Source organism: Salmo salar, chromosome 13, assembly GCF_965601325.2.
Source record: "Salmo salar chromosome 13, fSalSal1, whole genome shotgun sequence".
Taxonomy (NCBI): Eukaryota; Metazoa; Chordata; class Actinopteri; order Salmoniformes; family Salmonidae; genus Salmo; species Salmo salar.
In genome coordinates this window covers 81,977,343-82,002,662 of record NC_138303.1, presented here as the reverse complement: position 1 = coordinate 82,002,662, position 25,320 = coordinate 81,977,343, and the positions used below count along the sequence as shown (strand labels likewise).

Genomic DNA, 25,320 nt, shown 5'->3' with positions numbered 1-25,320 from the left:
CATCTCTCTGTCCTCTTTTGGAAAATGAGTGAAGAGCACAAATGTTGAAAGTCTGGAGTCTGGGCCTTTAAGGTAAATGGCTGCCTTTCAAATGGTGCCAACCATTATCAGAGCTATTGGCCAAAACTTCAAGAGGGATACTTACAACAACAAAAAAAGTATTATAAAAAAAAATGGTTTAATGGTGTTGTTCGGTCCAAAAAACAAATGATAAAATAGGTTGTTTGGATCCTGAATGGTTGATAGCAGGGTTGATCACGACAATCTTTGGGTAATGTTAACAGTTCCATTTGAATTATCAATGTACATCTACTGTTCCACAGCCCAGCCAGGCAATTCATAAACTTAATCTCCCCTGGAAAAAGTGTCTTGACATTATTTCCCCTTGCTTCTAGCCTAGCATTTTGTTTGCAACAGTTGGGGTTTGTTTAAACCTTGCTGCCTGCCTCTCTGACCTGCGATCTCCACCGTGCCATACAGAATGAACATATCCGGATGAGACAGACAGCTTCTCTGAGCCAGGCAAATTCATTTATCATTTATCAGGATCATTATAATGGATAAGTTATAATGGACATAATTATAATAGATATATGCAAAGAAATAGCAATGGAAACAGGTAAAACAAACAAAAATGCACATAGTTTGTGTCATTTCAGCTGCTTGATCCGTATTAGCTTTAGTTTGCTAGCAAGCCAAGGAGAAGTTGCCATCTTGCATAACAACCTTTTTTGCTTGGAACGGACAACACATCGCTTAGCTAGCGACCATGCCAAATAGAGTCGACGACCAGCTCGCTTGGCTAGGAACTTCAGAATCTCAGAACTAATGACTGGTTTTTGCCTGGAGTATGTTGTCTGGTAGAAGGTGAAATAAAATAAAAATTCCTCATTCAAATAAAGTTGAATGAAAACGTGGTTAATATTTTTTTTAATATATTTTGGCAAACGTTTCATAAAAGCAATAAGGCACCCGAACCCAGGGATTATCATGAAAAACACCCTCCTAAGGCCTGTTTCCCTGGCCCTCCGCTTCGTGTCGGACATAAGAACAGCCCTTAGACGGATATTATTCTCACGATAATCCCCAGGTTCTCATGCCTTACTGCTTAAGGATAACCTCACCTATTATCCAGCATGTTTTTTGGAGGCCAACCTCTCCAGTGTGTTCCATTTGTTCTGATAGAGGGAATAGAGAATGAGGTCGAGTGTTCCTCAGACTGAGTCTCTCATATCTTGAAAACTTGATTGCTGACATGCAAAACATTTTGGGACTATATCAACAATGGACTAATGAAACAAATACCAAAAGATAGTTTTTGGGTGGAGTTTTCCTTTAAGTACTGTAGTAAAGTATGTGACTTTTAATTTCATATTTTTTTAAGTGTGTAAGTATGCAGGTGATTATTCCATACAAAGTAAGTAAATAGGTACATACAGTGCATTCAGAAAGTATTCAGACCCCTTCCCTTTTTCCACATTTTCTTATGTTACAGCCTTATCCTAAAATGTATTTTAAAAAATATTTTCCCTCATCAATCTGCACAATACACCAAAATTACAAAGTGAAAACAGGTTTTTAGAAATGTTTGCAAACGCATTAGAAATAAAAAAACAAATACCTTACTTACATACACTACTGTTGATAAGTTTGGGGTCACTTAGAAATGACCTTGTTTTGAAATTAAAGCACATTTTTGGTCCATTAAAATAACATCAAATTGATCAGAAATACAGTGTAGACATTGTTAATGTTGTAAATGACTATTGTAGCTGGAAACGGTAGATTATTTTAATGGAATATCTACAAAGGCGTACAGAGGTCCATGATCAGCAACCATCACTCCTAGCTAACACGTTGTGTTAGCTAATCCATAATTTTCATTTTAAAAGGCTAATTGATTATTAGAAACCCTTTTGCAATTATGTTAGCACAGCTGAAAATTGTTGTACTGATTAAAGAAGCAATAAAACTGGCATTCTTTAGAATAGTTGAGTATCTGGAGCATCAGCATTTGTGGGTTCAATTACAGGCTCAAAATGGCCCGAAACAAAGAACTTTCTTCTGAAACTCTTCAGTCTATTCTTGTTCTGAAAAATGAAGGCTATTCCATGTGAGAAATTGCCAAGAAACTGAAGATCTCGAACAACGCTGTGTACTACTCCCTTCACAGAACAGCGCAAACTGGCTCTAACCAGACTAGAAAGAGGATTGGGAGGCCCCGGTGCACAACTGAAACAGACGCCTCACAAGTCCTCAATTGGCAGCTTCATTAACCTGTTGGGGCTAGGGGGCAGTATTTTCACGGCTGGATAAAAAAACGTACCCGATTTCATCTGGTTACTAATCCTACCCAGTAACTAGAATATGCATATACTTATTATATATGGATAGAAAACACCCTAAAGTTTCTAAAACTGTTTGAATGGTGTCTGTGAGTATAACAGAACTCATTTGGCAGGCAAAACCCTGAGACATTTTCTGACAGGAAGTGGATACCTGATGTGTTGAATTACCTTTAAGCCTATGCCATTGAAACACACAGGGGTTGATTAATGTTTTGGCACTTCCTATTGCTTCCACTAGATGTCACCAGCCTTTACAAAGTGTTTTGAGTCTTTTACTGTGAGATCTGACCGAACAAGAGCCATGGAACGGTGATGGCCGATTAGACTCTGGCGCGCGAGTTCATGTTGGGTACCCTCGTTCCAATACGTTATAAAAGAGAATGCATTCGTCCACCTTGAATATTATTCATGTTCTGGTTAAAAAAGGCACTAATGATTTATGCTATACAACGTTTGACATGTTTGAACGAACGTAAATATATTTTTTCCCCTCGTTCATGACGAGAAGTCCGGCTGGCTTAGATCATGTGCTAACAACACGGAGCTTTTTGGATATAAATGATGAGCTTTTTTGAACAAAACTACATTTGTTATGGACCTGGGATTCCTGGAAGTGACATCTGATGAAGAGAATCAAAGGTAATGGATTATTTACATAGTATTTTCGATTTTAGATCTCTCCAACATGGCCGTTTGTCTGTATAGCAAAGCATATTTTTCTGGGCGCAGTGCTCAGATTATTGCAAAGTGTGATTTCCCAGTAAGGTTATTTTTAAATCTGGCAAGTTGATTGCGTTCAAGAGATGTAAATCTATAATTCTTTAAATGACAATATAATATTTTACCAATGTTTTCTAATTTTAATTATTTAATTTGTGGTGCTGACTTGACTGCCGGTTATTGGAGGGAAACGATTTCCTCAACATCAATGCCATAGTAAAACGCTGTTTTTGGATATAAATATGAACTTGATAGAACTAAAAATGCATGCATTGTCTAACATAATGTCCTAGGAGTGTCATCTGATGGAGATTGTAAAAGGTTAGTGCATCATTTTAGCTGGTTTTATGGTTTTGGTGACTCCCGTCTTTGAATTGACAAAACATTACACACAGCTATTGTCAATGTACTCTCCTAACATAATCTAACTTTATGCTTTCGCCGTAAAACCTTTTTGAAATCGGACAACGTGGTTAGATTAAGGAGATGTTTATCTTTCAAAGGGTGTAAGATAGTTGTATGTTTGAAAAATGTGAATTTTGACATTTATTTGGTTTCAAATTTGCCGCTCTTGAAATGCACCTGCTGTTGATAGGGTGCACCACGGGTGGCACGCTAGCGTCCCACATAGCCCCAAGAAGTTAAATAGTACCCGCCTCCAACAGTGAAGAGGCGATTCCGGGATGCTGGCCTTCTAGGAAGAGAAAAAGCCATGAGATCATGAGAAACAAGATTCTCTGGTCTGATGAAACAAAGATTGAACTCTTTGGCCTGAATGCCAATTGTCACATCTGGAGAAACTTGGCACAATCCCTACGGTGAAGCATGGTGGTGGCAGCATCATGCTGTGGGGATGTTTTTTAGCGGCAGGGACTGAGAGACGAGTCAGGATTGAAGGAATGATGAACAGAGCAAAGTACAGAAAGATCCTTGATGAAACCCTGCTCCAGAGCGCTCAGGATCTCAGAATGGGGCGAAGGTTCACCTTCCAACAGGACAAAGACCCTAAGCACACAGCCAAGACAACGCAGGAGTGGCATCAGGACAAGTCTCAAAATCCTTGAGTGGCCCAGCCAGAGCCCGGACTTAAACCCGATCGAACATCTCTTGTGAGACCTGAAAATAGCTGTGCAGCAACGCTCCCCATCCATCCTGACAGAGCTTGAGAGGATCTGCAGAGAATTGGAGAAACTCCCCAAATACAGATGTGCCAACCTTGTAGTGTCATACCCAAGAAGACTAGAGGCTTTAATCGCTGCCAAAAGTGCTTCAACAAAGTACTGAGTAAAGGATCTGAATAATTATATAAATTTGATACATTTGATATAAGAAAACTGTTTTTGCTTTGTCATTATGGGGTAATGTGTGTAGATTGATGAGGGGGGAAAAAACTATTTTATCCATTTTAGAGTAAGGCTGTAATGTAACAAAATGTGGGAAATGTCAAGGGGTCTGAATACTTTCCGAATACACTGTACTTAGCCACGTCTGGTTAAGTATTGGGGTGGGTGGCACCTTTGGGCACCGTGCGGGGAGCTGCGCGTAGCTTGTGGGACAAGGGGCACAATTATTCTCCAACCAGACAAGCTATAGCGAGCCCAACAACCGACCAACCGAAGCTTAGACGTGTTTAAACCAAAGAGAGGCATTTCCATGGCGACCTACAGCCCGCACCCTGAGTGGCAGCCTACAACAATTAGTATTGTTGTGAAGGAGGGAGGGTGGCGAGGACAATTAGGCAGTTTCCCTCAAACCACAATCAAATGAAAGAATCCCTCCACCTCTATACCCCCTTTAAAGCTAGGCAGTGTTTATTTAACAGGCTCTTTCATTAGCCACTTAAATCCTCTTCCTCAAACAACTGTGAAATTATTATGTGGGCCCTGGGACAGTCAGGGGCCCTCTGCCCCAGCTACAGCCCAGCTCATCACAGACGCTTCATTAACCTCTATGGGCTAGGTGGGACGCAGGCGTCCCCCCCGTGGTGCACTCCATCAACAGCAGGTGCATTTCAAGAGCGGCAAATTTGAATCCAAATAAATGTCAAAATTCAAATTTTTCAAACATTCAACTATTTTACACCCTTTGAAAGATAAACATCTCCTTAATCTAACCACGTTTTCCGATTTCAAAAAGGTTTTACGGCGAAAGCATAAATTTAGAGTATGTTAGGACAGTACATTTACAAGAGTTGTGTGTAATGTTTTGTCAATTCAAAGACAGGGTCACCAAAACCATAAAACCAGCTAAAATGATGCACTAACCTTTTACAATCTCCATCAGATGACACTCCTAGGACATTATGTTAGACAATGCATGCATTTTTAGTTCTATCAAGTTCATATTTATATCCAAAAACAGCGTTTTACTACGCCATTGATGTTGAGGAAATCGTTTCCCTCCAATAACCGGCAGTCAAGTCAGCACCACAAATTAAATAATTAAAATTAGAAAACATTGGTAAAATATTATATTGTCATTTAAAGAATTATAGATTTACATCTCTTGAACACAATCAACTTGCCAGATTTAAAAATAACCTTACTGGGAAATCACACTTTGCAATAATCTGAGCACTGCGCCCAGAAAAATACGCGTTGCGATACAGACTAGTCGTCATGTTGGGGAGATCTAAAATCGAAAATACTATGTAAATAATCCATTACCTTTGATTCTCTTCATCAGATGTCACTTCCAGGTATCACAGGTCCATAACGAATGTAGTTTTGTTCAAAAAAGCTCATCATTTATGTCCAAAAATCTCCGTCTTGTTAGCACATGATCTAAGCCCGCCGGACTTCACTTCATGAACGAGGGGAAAAAATATATTTACGTTCGTTCAAACATGTCAAACGTTGTATAGCATAAATCATTAGGGCCTTTTTTAACCAGAACATGAATAATATTCAAGGTGGACGAATGCATACTCTTTTATAACGTATTGGAACGAGGGTACCCAACATGAACTCGCGCGCCAGGTGTCTAATGGGCCATCATCGTTCCATGGCTCTTGTTCGGTCAGATCTCCCTCCAGAAGACTCAAAACACTTTGTAAAGGCTGGTGACATCTAGTGGAAGCAATAGGAAGTGCCAAAATATTCCTCAGCCCCTGTGTTTTTCAATGGGATAGGTTTAAAGGTAATACAACACATCAGGTATCCACTTCCTGTCAGAAAATGTCTCAGGGTTTTGCCTGCCAAATGAGTTCTGTTATACTCACAGACACCATTCAAACAGTTTTAGAAACTTTAGAGTGTTTTCTATCCATATATAATAAGTATATGCATATTCTAGTTACTGGGTAGGATTAGTAACCAGATTAAATCGGGTACATTTTTTTTATCCAGCCGTGCAAATACTGCCCCCTAGCCCTAACAGGTTAATAGAGTGAGAAATGGGTTTGGATTGATACGGAGGGATGACATGACAGTAAGGCCTGGCCGACTGACACTATCCATAACCCTCACTCTCCCGTCCAGAGTAATGCAGCCTGACATCAGGGGTGCTGGGAAGGGAGACTCTCTAATGGGGTGGGATTTTATTTGACGGAGAGTCAGGAAGGGGAGTGTGGAGAGAGTCTGACATCCCCATAATGCCTGTGTTTGTGGGATACATGTTTAAGAGAGAATCAGACTAATTCTGCTGGGGTTTGTTCCTTCCTTCACAATGAGTAGAGTTAGAGGAGCAGATCTGTTAAATCGGATGAAAGACTGCCGCTCTGAGGAGAGAAGAGGTAAGAAAGACCTTAATGAGATCCACATGGAGAGGATGAGTGAATAGTGATGGAGAGAGAGAGAGAGGGCGAGAGAGAGAGCGAGAGAGAGAGACAGCGAGAGAGACAGCGAGAGAGAGAGAGAGACAGCGAGAGAGAGAGAGAGACAGCGAGAGAGAGAGAGAGACAGCGAGAGAGAGAGACAGGCTCGACACAACCCAGCCAGGATGGTTGACAATTTTTTTAAATATCGACCAGATGGGACCAGCATTGTTTTATTCCAAAAGCTGTTTCATTTCTTTAAGGTGGAATAGGCCTTGTAGATGAAGGAACGCCATTTAGCCAGAACGCACACGGTAAAGGCAAGGCGCACAGAGCAGTTTGAGGAATTAACTAGAACAACACGTTTTCTAAACTTGCTGACATAAAATATACTTGGTCTCTGCTCCTCACCGATTCACACGACGAGGGGGAGAAACACGAGCCTCGTGCTTGGCCGGCCCAAACACCCACGAGTACAAAATTTCTCTTTTGTTTTTAAGACCTCACTCCCCAAAAAAAGTAATGAAAAATAATGTTGGGCTGAAAAACCGACCGGTCAGTTTTACACGTTATGACATGGCTTTGATAAGATGACCAATCTAATCCCAACAGACGCAGAGAAAAAAATATTGCCACTGACTGTGACGTCTTTTCATCTTTTACTACCTATCATACAGTTGTATTATTACTTTCCCTCTGCCCCTCCCCCCACCACACTATCATTCCTCAGATATTATGAAAATGCATTTTGATGTGGGACTGGCTGGGAGAGTTTTTTGTTGAAGTTATCATTTTGAAATGGCTGTATGCTTAGAGGGGCCCAACATGTAGCCTAGCGGCTGGGGTTCAAATAGTATTTAGGATACCTATAATATTTTAGCTGTGGCATCTGGCACTCCGGGGCAGGCTAAATCAAATGCTCAGAACAATTTCAAGATTTCAAAAATGATCTGAACCCAGGACTCTCTGTAGCAAGACTCCAGCAAACAAACACCCTCAGCTACAAATCTCAAGCAGCTGGAAACTTCAGCCACACTATTAAGTTAAATGACAGAGCAGAGCCCACAGGCCAGAATCGGACAGAAAAGGAGGGATCCTCAAAAGAACATAGTTAAAAACTTCGATAATGATATGATTTCACTACAACTTTTCACTGAGGATGCAACATGACACCTTTCATAACTCATCATACTGTAACAGTGTCAACAGAATATGACACATTTTCAGGCCAATTGTGAATAGACTGCTCTCCATAAATTCCCCTTGATGTAGGAATTCCAATTGGCAAGAAAAGTAGAGCTTGACTAGGAACCAACTCTCCCCACTGATCCAATTGTCCTCATCTATGTCTTTAACTTCCAGTTTGCAACAATTGACTTTCTGTCTCCCTTGCAAAGACAACAAATAGCACACACACAGACAGAGACAGAGAGACAGAGAGACAGAGACAGAGAGAGAAAGAGAGAGAGAGCGCAAGAGAGCGAGAAAGTGTCTATGGGGAAACAGTAAGCAGGATTAGGCCTTCTTCCACCCATATATTAAGTGTAGTGGGCTGCTCTGGCACCTTTTTGCGGTGATAGGCAGATCCTGAGCTACTGACCTCAAACAGTGGAAATTCAATAAGAGGAATTGAAGTGTTTCATAAAGCCGTAGGAGGCTGTCCAGAGGAATGCCTGTAAAAACCTGGCAGCCCACGCTCCCCTCACAGGCTCCCCTCACAGGCTCTAAATTGGAAACCACAGGACGGTGACATATGTATACAGTGCCTTCAGAAAGTATTCATACCCCTTGACTTATTCTGCATTCGGTTGTATTACAGTCTGAATTCAAAAATATTATTCTCACCCATCTACACACAATACCCCAAAGTGAAAACATGCCTTGGAACTTTAACGAACGTGTTCAAAATGAAATACAGAAATATCTAATATACACAAGTATTCACACCCCCGAGTCAATACATGTTAGAATCACATTTGGCAGCTATTATAGCTGCAAGTCTTGCTGGGTAAGTCTCTAAGAGCTTTGCACATCTGGAATGTACAATATTTTAACATAATATTTTTTTTTATTCTTCAAGCTCTGTCAAGTTGATCATTGCTAGACAGACATTTTCTAGTCTTGCTGTAGATTTTCAAGCCAATTTTATTCAAAACTGTAACTCGGCTACTCAAGAACATTCAATGTTGTCTTGGTAAGTAACTCCAGTGTATATTTGGCCTTGTGTTTTAGGTTATTGTCCTGCTGAAAGGTCAATGTGTCTCCAGTGTCTGTTGGGAAGCAGACTGAACCAGATTTTCCTCTAAGATTTTGCCTGTGCTTAACTCTATTACGTTTATTTATAGTCCTTGCCAATCACAAACATACCCATAACATGATGCAGCCACCACCATGCTTGAAAATATGAAGAGTGGTACTCAGTGATGAGTTTTGTTGGATTTGCCCCAAACTTAACGCTTTTTATTCAGGACAAAGTTAATTTCTTCACCACATTTTTTGCAGTTTTACTTCAGTGCCTTATTGCAAATAGGATGCATGTTTTGGTGCCCTTCTTTGCGAGGCATTGGAAAACCTCCTTTGTGGTTGAATCTGTGTTTGAAATGCACTGCTCAACTGAGGGACCATACAGATAGTTGTATGTGTGGGGTACAGAGATGAGGTAGTCATTCAAAAATCATGATAAACACTAATTGCACAGAGAATGAGTCCATGCAACTTATTATGTGACTTGTTAAGCACATTTTTACTCCTGAACTTATTTAGACTTGCATTAACAAAGGGGTTGAATACTTACTTATTGACTAAAAGACATTTCAGCTTTTCATTTTTTATTAATTTGTAAACATTTCAAAAAACATAATTCCACTTTGACATTACTGGGTATTGTGTGTAGGCCAGTGACACAAAATCTTAAATTTAATCCATTTTAAATTCAGACTGTAACACAACAAAATGTGGAAAAATTCAAGGGGTGTGAATACTTTCTGAAAGCGCTGTAACTGCAGTCCCAGTTAAATAATAAATAATATGTCTGGGTCTGGACCTGGCTGTCATGCAAACAGAGACCACTGACTGGTGCTACCCCGCCTCAGCTGGACGGACAAACGAAGACACACTAAAAACAACAAAAAGTAAAAGGTGGTATGGGCAACCTGTGTCAGCTTTGAGGGTCACTACTCCCTTAAATGATGAAGTGAATTGATGTAACACCATATCAGGGAAGAGAGATAACACTTAAGACGGTAGCATTGGGCACACTACCACCCACACACCACTCATTTCTGCACTGGGTGACATTTATAATCCGATATTTAAATGTATGTTTTTAGGGAGTTAAGGGAAACAGGTGCTTCTGGTCCCGGTCGTAAAAGGTTCTACCACAGACAGAACCAGTCTACCCAATAAGTGGCTCTGGATTTCTACCGACCGTAGCTAGCAACAATGTTTGTGATGGAAAACGGGACTAGACCACACAATGAGAGGCTATGAAAAGCCCTGGGAGAGAGGTGTGTGTTTTTGCACTGCATTTAGCTCCAACACAGCCTGGGTTAAAAAAAAAGTATTTTAAATATTCTGTGCATTTACTAGAGCCTGACTGGAGTGACAAATGGGTGGGGTTTGCACTTTTGGGGCTACTCCATTTCTTCCATTGCACCAGACAAGTTCAATAAAGCACAGCTAAAGTATTTGAAAAATGTCCAATACTATTTGAACCCAGGCCCTAGACTGCTGCTGCAGAGGCCCAGTGGGAACCTTCCCACAGCCCCGAGAGGCCAGAGCTACTTGCTGCTTCTTTCTGGATGTTTTTCCACCTCCAGGCCCATCCAGACCAGAGCATCATGATTTCCCAGCAGAAGCAGCCACACTCCCTCCCTCTAGTAGCAAATGGGCAGCCAGCCGCTCAGGCCTCCCCTCTCCTCCTCCCTAAACATCTCCTGCTCCTCAGACTTGGCCAGAGAACAGTAAACTAAACTCTGGGAGGGAGGGAGGGAGGGAGGGAGGGAGGGAGGGAGGGAGGGAGGGAGGGAGGGAGGGAGGGAGGGAGGGAGGGAGGGAGGGAGGGAAGCTGGGGGAGACCCTGGTTGTTCCTCCCCCCCAATAACCCTCCATGCCTGGACACATTCATCACTACACTCACTGAGGAAAGAAAACGTTATTCATTTATTTAAACTATGAAATACTGAAGTGGTGCGATACGGAAGACCTGCTGCAAGTGCCTGATTTCTTCCAGCTCCATGGGTGGCTGGTTCATATAGAGAAAACAGAACTATGTGATATATACAGTGTGTTGCTGCTGCATAACATACAGCAGGAAAGATACCATCCTTACAGTGTTGGAGGGATTCTAAAGGAGATACAATACGAGGTATGACTGCAAGCAAGAATACAGCAGCTATCCACTCAATTACAAGCTCAGCACAGTTCTATGTCTGCCCATACAGTACAGTAAGAGCACATTTCCTAAAACATGGACAGTCATGCACTTACACACTTAAAAGTACACGACATAGTGTACAAGGCTTGGCATGTCCAGAGCACTCCGAGGTACTGAAGTCTGACACACTGACAGATGTCATTTCTGACTGGGCTCTTTGAGAACAGAGCGACTCTGGTTTCAAATAGTATCCGTTTTCTTTCAAATACTTTACTTGTAATTGATTAAGCTTGCCAAGCACAATGAAACCAATGGAACAGTCCCAAAAGTGTAAATCCCACCCGTCTAGGGATTCCAGGCAGGCTCAATAAAACGCTGAATGTGTTTGAAAGAAACCAAATCCTATTTGAACCCAGGTCTGGTGAGTTCCCCCTCCCTCTCTGGCTCATAAATCATGTGAGAGAAGGTTAGACAGCTGTCAGAGCTGTCTCCCTCTCTGGTCCTGTTATTCCTGGACTGTTAACAATCTCTCAATCCAGCGGTATCACTCCTCTCTCCCTTAACCGTTTACTTAACCCACTTACACTCTGCCAAAAACAATTTCTTGCTTGAAATGTGACAAATCAAGTCGGCTAATGAAGTGCCTTTTACAGTCTGAGACGTTAGAGATCGACTTTAAAGTGGCACCTTAATGGCATTACAATATAAACCACATTGTCAGAGGCAGGGGTGCGGAATGGGCCTCTTATTAGATGTACTGTAAAGGGACAATTACCCAGCCATTTATTCTTCCGCATGCAGGCACTTTGCTTTGAGGCTCGCTGCTATTCTTCACCACCGGGCTAAAACAAAACCAGACACATGTTCATGACCTGTCCTGCGGTCTCAAAGAAAACTCTACTTGTTCCCTCCCTCCCCCCCCTGCCCTCCACGTAAGGAGGTAGAGGGTGGAATGCAAAGTAAAGTACAGAACATCGAGAGGCTATATCTCTGGGCGTGTCTGTCCCGTCCATTATGCCACAGGTTTACCATATCAATCCCTGTGAAATGGAAAACGAATGTTGTTGTGTCTGTCTGTCTGTCTGCACTTGAAGCTCCACATTATCTATATTAGCCTTTAGGGTTTGGGAGGACACAGAAGCCTGTTTACTGAGATGAGGTTTTGCAGGGGGGGCCAGGCGGGACAAAATAAGGAGACTGGTTGTTTTAGAGGGGACGATGCGGAGTGCAGAGTGACGTGATCACATGGCTTTTTCAGGAATGCTCTCTGACCGGACCACACTGTGGGGTTGAGTCACTGACCACAAGCCTTCACTGTGACGGGACAGACTGTCAGGGAGAGAGGTTTTCTAGGGGACACCTGGAATAGTTCCTTCTAAATCTACTCCTCTCCACTGAAAGGTTGAGTTGAGAATGGCTCAGGGGAACCAATGTTCCTCGCTCTCATATTTACCTGCCTCATCTTAATTAAATTGAAGGATGGTAAACATAGCAGTACCATCTATGGCCAGTCAGCCCTTTTCTGCTCAATGCGTTGCCTTCAGTTCAAGGACACTGTTAGTTTCAATAATGAATGGGAGATCTTTGTCAGCCCTGGGAAAGGTTGGGATTCGGCAAGGAGGGCTGGGCCCATCGTCTGATCAAGGATTTCTATTTAAAACAAGAGTAAACAGGATCCCTAAACCTGGGAATTTTGTCTGGAAATGACCTAACACCATGATGGTTATCACAGGCAGCTCATTCATTCATTCATTCAATATTGTGTTGATCTTTCCCCTACAGAAGGAACTCAAATAAGATGAAAGTGGTGAAGGCATGGGAACAGCTCTGGGACCAGAGTGTGGAAGTGGAGGATTATAGTTCCAGTTCTATATAGTGATTAATTACATTGAAAGGAAGTGAGGGAGCACCATGTCATTCAGTAAATTGGTGGAGGATGTCCAATTTACCATTACAGGACATTACATATTACAGTCTGAGCCAGGACATTATATAGGCCTATGAAACAGTACATGACACAGTGTGGTGTACAGGGAGTTATTCTGGAGCCTTGTGGGTTGAACGATGACTGACCATGGGTAAACACACAACTGTTTAGGTAAATGCCAACATGCGTACATGGAAACAGTGACAAAACGTGCGAAAAATGTAACCCATCCTGTTCTGTCCTCTTAATTTCTGTGATATATCACTGCCAGTTTATTCTGGTCACAAAACCCCATTGTAGGTCTGGCTGAGATCTGTCCGTATTAAAGAAAATAACAGACTAATGAAATAAGTTAATATATGGTGATCATTTTCATGGGGGCGTTGTGAACATTCTTCACTTGCACTGTGCGCAGGCAGTGCACATGCTATTCAGGTCAGGCTGGGTTCCAAAAAGACGGAAGGCGATATGGAGGACAGGGGCTGGGTAGTGTTCTACCTCTTTAGCACGCTAACCTGAGTCAGGCTCATATGGTTTCTATCAATGATTTACATATACACTAAATGACTAATAGCCCCTATCAGTAAATTAGTGTGTATATAAATCATTGATATACGCTATGTTGAAGCCACCGTGCCTCCATCTTGGCACTCCCCCATCATTGTACAAAATAGAGGTCGACCGATTATGATTTTTTTTCAACGCCGGTACCTATTATTGGAGCACCAAAAAAGCCGATACCGATTAATCGGCCGATTTTCTTTTTCTTTTTTTGTAATAATGACAATTACAACAATACTGAATGAACACTTATTTTAACTTAATATAAAACATAGATACTATCAATTTAGCCTCAAATAAATAATGAAACATGTTCAATTTGGTTTAAATAATGCAAAAACAAAGTGTTGGAGAAGAAAGTAAAAGTGCAATATGTGCCATGTAAAAAAGCTAACGTTTAAGTTCCTTGCTCAGAACATGAGAACATATGAAAGCTGGTGGTTTCTTTTAACATGAGTCTTTAATATTCCCAGGTAAGAAGTTTTAGGTTGTAGTTATTATAGGAATTATAGGACTATTTCTCTCTATACGATTTGTATTTCATATACCTTTGACTATTGGATGTTATTATAGGCACTTTAGTATTGCCAGTGTAACAGTATAGCTTCTGTCCCTCTCCTCGCTCCTACCTGGGCTCAAACCAGGAACACATCGACAACAGCCACCATTGAAGCAGCGTTACCCATGCAGAGCAAGGGGGACAACTACTCCAAGTCTCAGAGCGAGTGATGTTTGAAACGCTATTAGCGCGCACCCGGCTAACTAGCTAGCCATTTCACATCGGTTACACCAGCCTAATCTTGGGAGTTGATAGGCTTGAAGTCATAAACTGCGCAATGCTTAAAGAATTGCGAAGAGCTACTTGCAAAACGCACAAAGGTGCTGTTTGAATGAATGCTTACAAGCCTGCTGGTGCCTACCACCGCTCAGTCAGACTGCTCTATCAAATATCAAATCATAGACTTAATTATAATATAATAAACACACAGAAATACGAGCCTTAGATCATTAATATGGTCGAATCCGGAAACTATCATCTCGAAAACAAAACGTTTATTTTTTCTGTGAAATACGGAACCGTTCCGTATTTTACCTAACGGGTGGCATCCCTAAGTCTAAATATTCCTGTTACATTGCACAACCTTCAATGTTATGTCATAATTACGTAAAATTCTGGCAAATTAGTTCGCAACGAGCCAGGCGGCCCAAACTGTTGCATATACCCTGACTCTGCGTGCAATGAACGCAAAATGACACAATTTCACTTGTTTAATATTGCCTGCTAACCTGGATTTCTTTTAGCTAAATATGCAGGTTTAAAAATATATACTTCTGTGTATTGATTTTAAGAAAGACATTGATGTTTATGGTTAGGTACAGTAGTGCAACGATTGTGCTTTTTTCGCAAATGCGCTTTTGTTAACCTGATATGGATAGGGGGCAGTATTTTCACGGCCGGATGAAAAAACGTACCCGATTTAAACTGGTTACTACTCTTGCCCAGAAACGAGAATATGCATATTATTAGTAGATTTGGATAGAAAACACTCTGACGTTTCTAAAACTGTTTGAATGGTGTCTGTGAGTATAACAGAACTCATATGGCAGGCAAAAACCTGAGAAAAAGTCAACCAGGAAGTGTAGGATCTGAGAATTGTAGTTCTTCTTTCTAGTCCCTTTCGAAATGACAGCATCTGTGCTGTTACGTTGCACTTTCTAAGGCTTCCATTGGCTGTCTAAAGCCTTCAGAAAGTGGATTGAGCCTTCTCCTGTCTCTGGGCAGAGTATAGGAGCTCAGTTACTGAGTGGTCTGCCTGAGGACAAAGGGATTGGATATGCGCATTACCGCGAGCACGCTGTTTTTTCTTTTTCTCCTTGAATGAATACACTATTGTCCGGTTGGAATATTATCGCAATTTTATGTTAAAAACACCATAAAAAATGATTTTAAACAGCGTTTGACATGCTTCTAAGTACGGTAATGGAACATTTAGACTTTTTGTGTCTCGAATTGCACTCGCGCGTTACCCTTTGGATAGTGACCTGAACGCACGAACAAAACGGAGGTATTTGGACATAACTATGGATTATTTTGAACAAAAACAACATTTCTTGTGGAAGTAGCAGTCCTGGGAGTGCATTCTGATGAAGATCAGCAAAGGTAATACAATATTTCTAATACTAATTCTGAGTTTAGGTGACCCCGAAGTTGGGATGGCGAGCTATGTAGTCAAAATATTGAAAAATGTGCTTTCTCCGTAAAGCTATTTTAAAATTTGACACAGCGGTTGCATAAAGGAGTTGTCTATAATTCTTAAAATAATTGTTTAGTATTTTGTCAACGTTTATGATGAGTATTGTTGTAAATTCACCGGAAGTTTTTGGTGGGAAATACATTTTCTGAACATCAAGCGCCAATGTAAAATGCTGTTTTTGGACATAAATATGAACTTTATCGAACAAAACATACATGTATTGTGTAACATAATGTCCTAGGAGTGTCATCTGATGAAGATCGTCAAAGGTTAGTGCATAATTTAGCTGTGTTTTCGGTTTCTGTGACATATACCCTTGCTTGGAAAATGGCTGTGTGATTATTTGTGTCTATGTACTCTCCTAACATAATCTAATGTTTTGCTTTCGCTGTAAAGCCTTTTTGAAATCAGACAATGTGGTTAGATTAACGAGAGTCTTATCTTTAAAATGGTGTAAAATAGTTGATTGTTTGAGAAAATTGAATTGTGGTATTTTAGTTGTTTTTGTATTTCGCGCCATGCGATTCCATTGGCTGTTGGATAGTGGTTCCGTTAGCGGAACACCTAGATGTAAGAAGTTAAATCATCCCCCGTTTGGCGAAGTTGGCTGTCTTTGTTAGGAAGAAATAGTATTCACACAGTTCGCAACGAGCCAGGTGGCCCAAACTGCTACATATACCCTGACTCTGTTGCAGAGATGACACATTTTCCCTAGTTAAAAGAAATTCATGTTAGCAGGCAATATTAACTAAATATGCAGGTTTAAAAATATATACTTGTGTATTGATTTTAAGAAAGAAATTGATGTTTATGGTTAGGTACACGTGGGAGCAACGACAGTCCTTTTTCGCAAATGCGTACCGCATCGATTATATGCAACGCAGACAGGCTAGATAAACTAGTAATATCATCAACCATGTGTAGTAACTAGTGATTATGATTGATTGATTGTTTTTTATAAGATAAGTTTAATGCTAGCTAGCAACTTACCTTGGCTTCTTACTACATTTGCGTAAGAGGCAGGCTCCTCGTGGAGTGCAACGTAAAGCAGGTGGTTAGAGCGTTGGACTAGTTAACCGTAAGGTTGCAAGATTGAATCCCCAAGCTGACAAGGTAAAAATCTGTCGTTCTGCCCCTGAACAAGGCAGTTAACCCACCGTTCCTAGGCCGTCATTGAAAATAAGAATGTGTTCTTAACTGACTTGCCTAGTTAAAAAATATGTTAAATTTTTTTTTCTAAATAAAAAAAATAAAAAAATACAAATTATAATAAATAACATTTTTTTTTTTTATATTAAAAAAATTAAAATAAAAATCGGCAAATCAGTGGCCAAAAATACCGATTACCGATTGTTATGAAAACTTGAAATCGGTCCTAATTAATCGGCCATTCCGATTAATCGGTCGACCTCTAGTACAAAATATTTTGGAAGATATAGAAATGCATTTATTAATGTCTACATTCGTTTTTGCCACATTTATAGAGACCTTAATGCATACTTAAATTATATTCTGAGCTAAACATAAAAATAAAATAAAAACATTTTCTTTAAAGTAGAATTTTGAGATTACTAATGTTACTGTCTCCACTACAACAAAACTTCTTAAATACTGTATATGTAATTTTGTAATTGAAACACTGTAGAATTCCATTCATTCCTATGGAGGACTGCTCCTACTGGGGAGTGCCAATATGGCCGACCGGTGGCTTCAAAACTCAATGGCCAATACATAGCATCAGCAATCCAAGGTTTATACACATCATTGGTTTCTATTCACAGTGAACATAACCATGTAAGATAATGGACACAGAAGACTCTCCTGCCAAGAAGAAGTTCTTACACCACTCCTGTTGGGGTTCACAAGGAGCTTTGTCTGAGCGGTGAGGAGTGGAAGGTAGGTGAAGAAGAGAGACTCATATTCTGAGCATGGAGGATAGAAAATGTGGAGAAGCGGGTGTAGAGGATGGCGGAAAGAGGAGGGTGGAGAGAGAGGGTGAGAGGAAGGGAAGAGACAGTTGTAACACTAGTGCATACTATACACATGGATGGCTAGGACACGTAAACAAATAAACAACCAAAAATAGCTGACGGCATCGCCACATCATTCTCATAATCCTCATTCATTGGTTAAGATCACTCTCCAATCGGGAATCCTGCTAGCCAAGCTAGAACACCTTCTGCCTCCTTTTCTAACCGCTGGGCTCCACCAATAACAACTACCTCCATTATTATCATCATTATCATTCATTATCATTCAGTGTTCTTGCCAATCAGGCAAGAACACTTACTGCCTCTCAAACTGCTAGACTCCAACAATAAGAGCACGCCTAAGGCCCAGCTCCACCAATAATAGCTAGCTATGTCCCAGCTCCTGTTTCTGTTCCATACGCAGTATGCTGGCAGCACAGCCAGGCACCTCCACTAACCACTAAACATAGTGGCTCCCCCATGAGTCATAGCTTGGTTTTATGGAGCCACAGTTGCCACACTCTCTCTAAATGGCTGGTGCATTACTCTGATGTACGCTCCAGACCACCAGCATGGCCAGAGTCAACGTCAGGGGTGCATTGTGGATAATGTGTTAGCGCTCAGCCAGGGCCCTGGGGTTTGTAGGTTGACAGAGCCGAGCGAGTGGCAGGTTTTTCTCTGTGGGCCTCGGAGCTAGGCACGGTGGTCTGCCCATGCCTTCTGCTTCCCCCTCCCTCAGTTAGATAGCCCCGGGTCGGTCCTGCTTTAATAACTGTGCAACACTGAGCTTCCTGCTCCCAGACCAGGCAAATACAGTGAGGGAAAGAAGTATTTGATCCCCTGCTGATTTTGTACGTTTGCACACTGACAAAGAAATGATCAGTCTATAATTTTAATGGTAGGTTTATTTGAACAGTGAGAGACAGAATAACATCAACAAAAAATCCAGAAAAACACATGTCAAAAATGTTATGAATTGATTTGCATTTTAAATTAGGGAAAAAAAGTATTTGACCCCCTCTCAATCAGAAAGATTTCTGGCTCCCAGGTGTCTTTTATACAGGTAATGAGCTGAGATTAGGAGCACACTCTTAAAGGGAGTGCTCCTAATCACAGTTTGTTACCTGAATAAAAGACACCTGTCCACAAAAGCAATCAATCAATCAGATTCCAAACTCTCCACAATGGCCAAGACCAAAGAGCTCTCCAAGGATGTCAGGGACAAGATTGTAGACCTACACAAGGCTGGAATGGGCTACAAACAAGACCATCGCCAAGGAGCTTGGTGAGGTGACAACAGTTGGTGCGATTATTCGCAAATGGAAGAAACACAAAAGAACTGTCAATCTCCCTCGGCCTGGGACCCCATGCAAGATCTCACCTCGTGGAGTTGCAATGATCATGAGAACGGTGAGGAATCAGCCCAGAACTACGCGGGAGGATCTTGTCAATGATCTCAAGGCAGCTGGGACCATAGTCACCAAGAAAACAATTGGTCACACACTACGCCGTGAAGGACTGAAATCCTGCAGCGCCCGCAAGGTCCTTCTGCTCAAGAAAGCACATATACATGCCCGTCTGAAGTTTGCCAATGAACATCTGAATGATTCAGAGGACAACTGGGTGAAAGTGTTGTGGTCAGATGAGACCAAAATGGAGCTCTTTGGCATCAACAACTCGCCGTGTTTGGAGGAGGAGGAATGCTGCCTACGACCCCAAGAACACCATCCCCACCGTCAAACATGGAGGTAGAAACATTATGCTTTGGGGGTATTTTTCTGCTAAGGGGACAGGACAACTTCACCGCATCAAAGGGACGATGGACGGGGCCATGTACCGTCAAATCTTGGGTGAGGACCTCCTTCCCTCAGCCAGGGCATTGAAAATGGGTATTCCAGCATGACAATGACCCAAAACACACGGCCAAGGCAACAAAGGAGTGGCTCAAGAAGAAGCAAATTAAGGTCCTGGAGTGGCCTAGCCAGTCTCCAGACCTTAATCCCATATAAAATCTGTGGAGGGAGCTGAAGGTTCGAGTTGCCAAACGTCAGCCTCGAAACCTTAATGACTTGGAGAATATCTGCAAAGAGGAGTGGGACAAAATCCCTCCTGAGATGTGTGCAAACCTGGTGGCCAACTACAAGAAACGTCGGACCTCTGTGATTGCCAACAAGGGTTTTGCCACCAAGTACTAAGTCATGTTTTGGAGAGGGGTCAAATACTTATTTCCCTCATTAAAATGAAAATCAATTTATAATTTTTTTGACATGCGTTGTTCTGGATTCTTTTGTTGTTATTCTGTCTATCACTGTTCAAATAAACCTACCATTAAAATGATAGACTGATCATTTCTTTGTCAGTGGGCAAACGTACAAAATCAGCAGGGGATCAAATACTTTTTTCCCTCACTGTACAATACCCCCGGCTTAGCGATTCAGAGCTAATTGTCAATGGTGTAAAATACTGAAGTAAAAATACTTTAAAGTACTAAAGTAGTTTTTTGGGGTATCTGTATATCTGTATTTATATTTTTGACAACTTTTATTCCAGTACATTCCTAAAGAAAAAAATGTACTTTTTACATTTTCCCTGACACCCAAAAGTGCTCGTTACATTTTGAATGCTTAGCAGGACAGGAAAATGGTCCAATTCACACACTTATCAAAAGAACATCCCTGGTCATCCCTACAGCCTCTGATCTGGCGGAATAACTAAAAGACAAATTCTTCGTTTGTAAATTAGTGTGCCCCTGGCTATCATAAATAAAAAATGTAAAAATATTGTGCTGTCTGGTTTGCGTAATATATTAGGAATTTTAAATGATTTATACTTTTACTTTTTAAACTTAAGTAGATTTGATCAATTACATTTACTTTTGATACACTTTTACTCAAGTAGTATTTTATTGGGTGACTTTCACTTGAGTAATTTTCTATCAAGGTATATTTTCTGCTACTCAAGTATAACAATTGGGTAAGTTTTCCACTACTGCTAATTGTTGGGCCCCCCAACGCCTCACCCACCTCCCTTCAAAACTACATCTAGCGTCTATTGCAATCTAATCAGGCTCACATGCCTGTTTCACAACGAGCATACGGATAACGGAGATCTAGAGAGCGCATGGCAAAGCTTCAGCTCCAGAGCATACGTTCACTTTCCCTGAGAGCCAGTCTCACTAACTTGGCTAAAACGCAGGATTGGCGGCTTCAGTTCTTCTGCCCCCTGCAGAGACTTTCAGCCCCTGTTACAAACCCTCACCTGTGGCCTCCTGCACTGGAGAGAAGGAGCAGCCAGACCGCACGTCATGACATAGTGCACTCATTCCAAGGGGCTAGAATAGGACAGGCCTCTCCGTGAGAAGTGCAAGGCATTAGCAAAGCTTTAACCTAACATAGGAGTAAAAGAAACACCTGAGCAGCATTTCTTTCTTTCTGGTCCTGATGAGAAAAAAAATACTATCGTGGAAGGTTCTCTTCTGCACTGTAAATGTGGAGGAGTTGCCTTGTTAACTTCCAAAAGCGGAAGTCGCGTCACAGGCTCTTTCCTTTTCCTCCGAAAACCGGATGCATCCGGTTGATTCGACCCAGCAGAGGGTGGCAATGCTTAAATCGTGTTACGGAGGTGCAACTGGGGAGCAGAGTGCAAAGATGCATGTTAAGGAACTTGGAAATGTCTCCACTCCAATCCTACCATCCATTTGGGTGTTGTTTGTGTGGAAACATGATATTTGCAGAGCGCACAAGGAAGGAAAAAGGAGCGGAAATGGGGTTCTGTCCAAGTTTTGAAGACAATGTTGGTGTTTCCTATTATACAGTTACCTGTATAATGTCTTCCATCCACCACTGGTCCAGTATGAGTGTGTACTTCACTGTGTAACCAGAGCACTGCTTTGTGTCAGCAGCAAGACGCTACACACCATGGCAGCCCAGCTCCGGCCGGGCTCAACCTAAGGATCGCATAAAAACCACTAAAGAAAGAACTAAACACAAACACAATAATAACAACCTGGCCGTGAAGCAAAGCGCTGGCTCTATTGGTCAATTATACTAGTGAGTGGAAAAGCCAGGCTCAGTGTTTCTAATACGGTTGGGGGGGGGGTCATAGAAGCAGCCATTTCCTAATAAAGCCTTCAGAGTATTAACAAGAACCATACCGTAGTCTCTACTCAAACATCACTGGGACACAATCCAGGTCTCCCAGATAAAGTGGTCTGAAACAGCCAGAGTTGTGGAAAACCCGTATCGACTGTAAAAAGGAGGAAATGAAGCGTGACAGTGTTGCGTCGGTCGCTTCATGCATTCCCCCAAACTACTAGAACACATGTGATGGCGGCGGAACCGAGTGATCAGACACAGGAATGCACAGTTTCATGCGAGGTACAGCAATTCCCCATAGATGGTGGGGGAGCTGTCTTTGTGGTGGGTTCCGCTACATCTACTATGAAATGTTTACCACTTGCGCTGCTCTGCAACAACGTTTCACAACCATTGTCAGCTGGAGGGAGCTGATCCATGCGGTGCACATAGGTTGATTTTGAGTCGGCCCAATAACTCATTCTCAACATGGATATATCCCCCCAGTCACATATGGAATGTATAAGATGCTAGACTGACAACAACTCATGAGCTCACCTTGAGGATTCACCGCAAGTCAACCTGAGGATTTGACTTTTTACCGACACACTGTCACATGCCATACGCTATTCCAGGAGGTGGGGTGGGGTCCCACAAATGTAACGTTTGGTAAAGTCTGAGACTCAATATATATTGCTGTTTGAGCCTATATGCTGTGCACTTGCCAGGTTTTTAAAGGGGCAGTTCAGTCAAAAACATGATTTCCTGTTGTTTTAATGGTATTTCCACACTATGAGGATGAAAAAACACTGATATGGCGAAAATTATGATAATGTTATTTTAGTGTCAAAGCTTTTTGGAGTGAAAGGAACACCTTGAATTTCTGCCTGATCAGGTGGGATGGAGTTTTTGGCCCACAGCATTATTATGACCAATCATGTTTTATTTGCATATGTATCCAACTACTTTGAAGCAGGGTAAGCTCTAGAGTCTAGACAATCTTATCTGCCAAAATTGAAATATACACAAAAGTATTTTGACCCCCCCTTCAAATTAGTGGATTTGGCTATTTCAGCCACACACATTGCTGACAGGTGTATAAAATCGAGCACACAGCCATGCAATCTCCATAGACAAACACTGACATTAGAATGGTCTTACTGAAGTGCTCAGTTACTTTCAACGTGGCACCGTCATAGGATGCCACCTTTCCAACAAGTCAGTTCGTAAAATGTCTGCCCTGCTAGAGCTGCCCCAGGCAACTGTAAGTGCTGTTATTGTGAAGTGGAAACGTCTAGGAGCAACAACGGCTCAGCCGCGAAGTGGTAGGCCACACAAGCTCACAGAACGGGACCACTGAGTGCTGAAGCACATAAAAATTGCCTGTCTTCATTTGCAACACTCACTACCGAGTTCCAAACTGCCTCTGGAAGCAACGTCAGCACAATAACTGTTCGTCGAGAGCTTCATGAAATGGGTTTCCATGACCAAGCAGCCGCACAAAAGCCTAAGATCACCATGAGCAATGCCATGCGTCGGCTGGAGTGGTGTAAATCTCGCCACCATTGGACTCTGGACCAGTGGAAACGCCTTCTCTGGAGTGATGAATCACGATTCACCATCTGAATTGCATTTTCCATTTAAAAATAAAGTATCTGACCAGTGTAATTTACAATGGAAGGGGACATTGCTAGACACCATATAAGCAGGCAGCTGAAATACTTAAATTGTCAGGGGTGTATTCTGGAGGTGAAATGTTCAGAATGTTGCAGCTAGAAATGTAACAAATATAGAGCTGACACAATCCCTACGGCGGATTGTCTCCTGGCGGATGCCAGGAGAATGCTACATGCCCCAATGCATAGTGCCAACTGTAAAGTTTGGTGGAGGAGGAATAATGGTCTGGGGCTGTTTTTCATGGTTCGGGCCAGGCCCGTAAGTTCCAGTGAAAGAAAATCTTAATGCACCAGCATACAATGACATTCTAGACGATTCTGTGCTTCCAACTTTGTGGCAACAATTTGGGAAAGGCCCTTTCCTGTTTCAGCATGACAATGCCCCCGTGTGCAAAGCGAGGTCCATACAGAAATGGTTTGCTGAGATCGGTGTGGAAAAACTTGACTGGCCTGCACAGAGCCCTGACCTCAACCCAATCGAACACCTTTGGGATGAATTGGAACGCCGACGGAGAGCCTGGCCTAATTGCCCAACATCAGTGCCCGACCTCACTATTGCTTGTGGCTGAATGGAAGCAAGTCCCTGCAGCAATGTTCCAACATCTACTGGAAAGCCTTCCCAGAAGAGTGGATGCTGTTATAGCAGCAAAGGGGGGGGGGGGGGGGGGGGGGGACCAACTCCATATTAATGCCCATGATCGATGAGCAGGTGTCCAGATATTTTGGTCATGTAGTGTATGTAAATATATCTAAATTTGTATCTACACACCCACGTCATTAGACTGAGAATTTCAATGGCAAAAGGAGGCTCACAATAACTTTGGGGGTGCTTATATTAGTCATGTTAGACACAAATGTGTAATGGAAATGTGTTTCTTGCATATCCTAACTGCTCCTGAGATACCTGCAGGGAGTGGGGTCACAGCCAGGGTCCAGAGACAAATGTTTCACCTTGCTGGTTCGAATACTTGAGCCGACAACTTTTTGGTTACTGGAGCAATGCTCTACCAGCCGCCCAGGGAAATAAGTTATTTTCATGAAATAAACACACACAATGATTTATTAGACATACGGTGATAATAAAACAAAACAAAAAAATGTAAAGACTGCATGGGGGATTTAAGAGGTTGATCCACGTCATAAAAAGAACATGTCTGAGATGAGAATTATCTGGCTCTCGCCCCACACAGACATACACACAGACACTCATATCCCTTTCTACCTGACAGTTACTACAGTACAGTAAAGTCAATCAAATGACACCATCCTCAACACTTCTTCCAGGATAGTATTTCACCTCTAAACCTGGCAGAGCAGACAGGCAGAAGTGAGGGAAAGAAAATCAGATCTGACGTTAGAGCAACTCACACCACAGTAAAAAGGTCAATGGTCTATAATTCTAAGAACCCCCTGGAAATGTTACTTATCTGAACCCCTCATAGATCATTAAAATCAGAACAATACATGAAACAAACTGGGAGAAAAAGCTTTCTCAATTTCAGTTTGGTTGCATAAAGAACAGAATACGATCATTTTGAAACATGTAACATTATTTTCTGGGTCTCCATACATACTGTACAGAACAAATAATGGTCCTGCTCTTTCATGCAAGTCATAACATGCACCCTTGACCTCCTTGGGTTTTCAGTCCAAGCTTATTT

General features: G+C 41.8%; 1 protein-coding gene across 4 annotated transcripts in view; it reads right to left on the bottom strand.

Annotated features, from left to right (window-relative positions):
* The window catches only part of LOC106567946 (UV radiation resistance-associated gene protein), a 171,609-nt gene that overhangs the window by 57,086 nt on the left and 89,203 nt on the right, over positions 1–25,320 (bottom strand). The gene's annotated exons all lie outside the window — the stretch shown is intronic.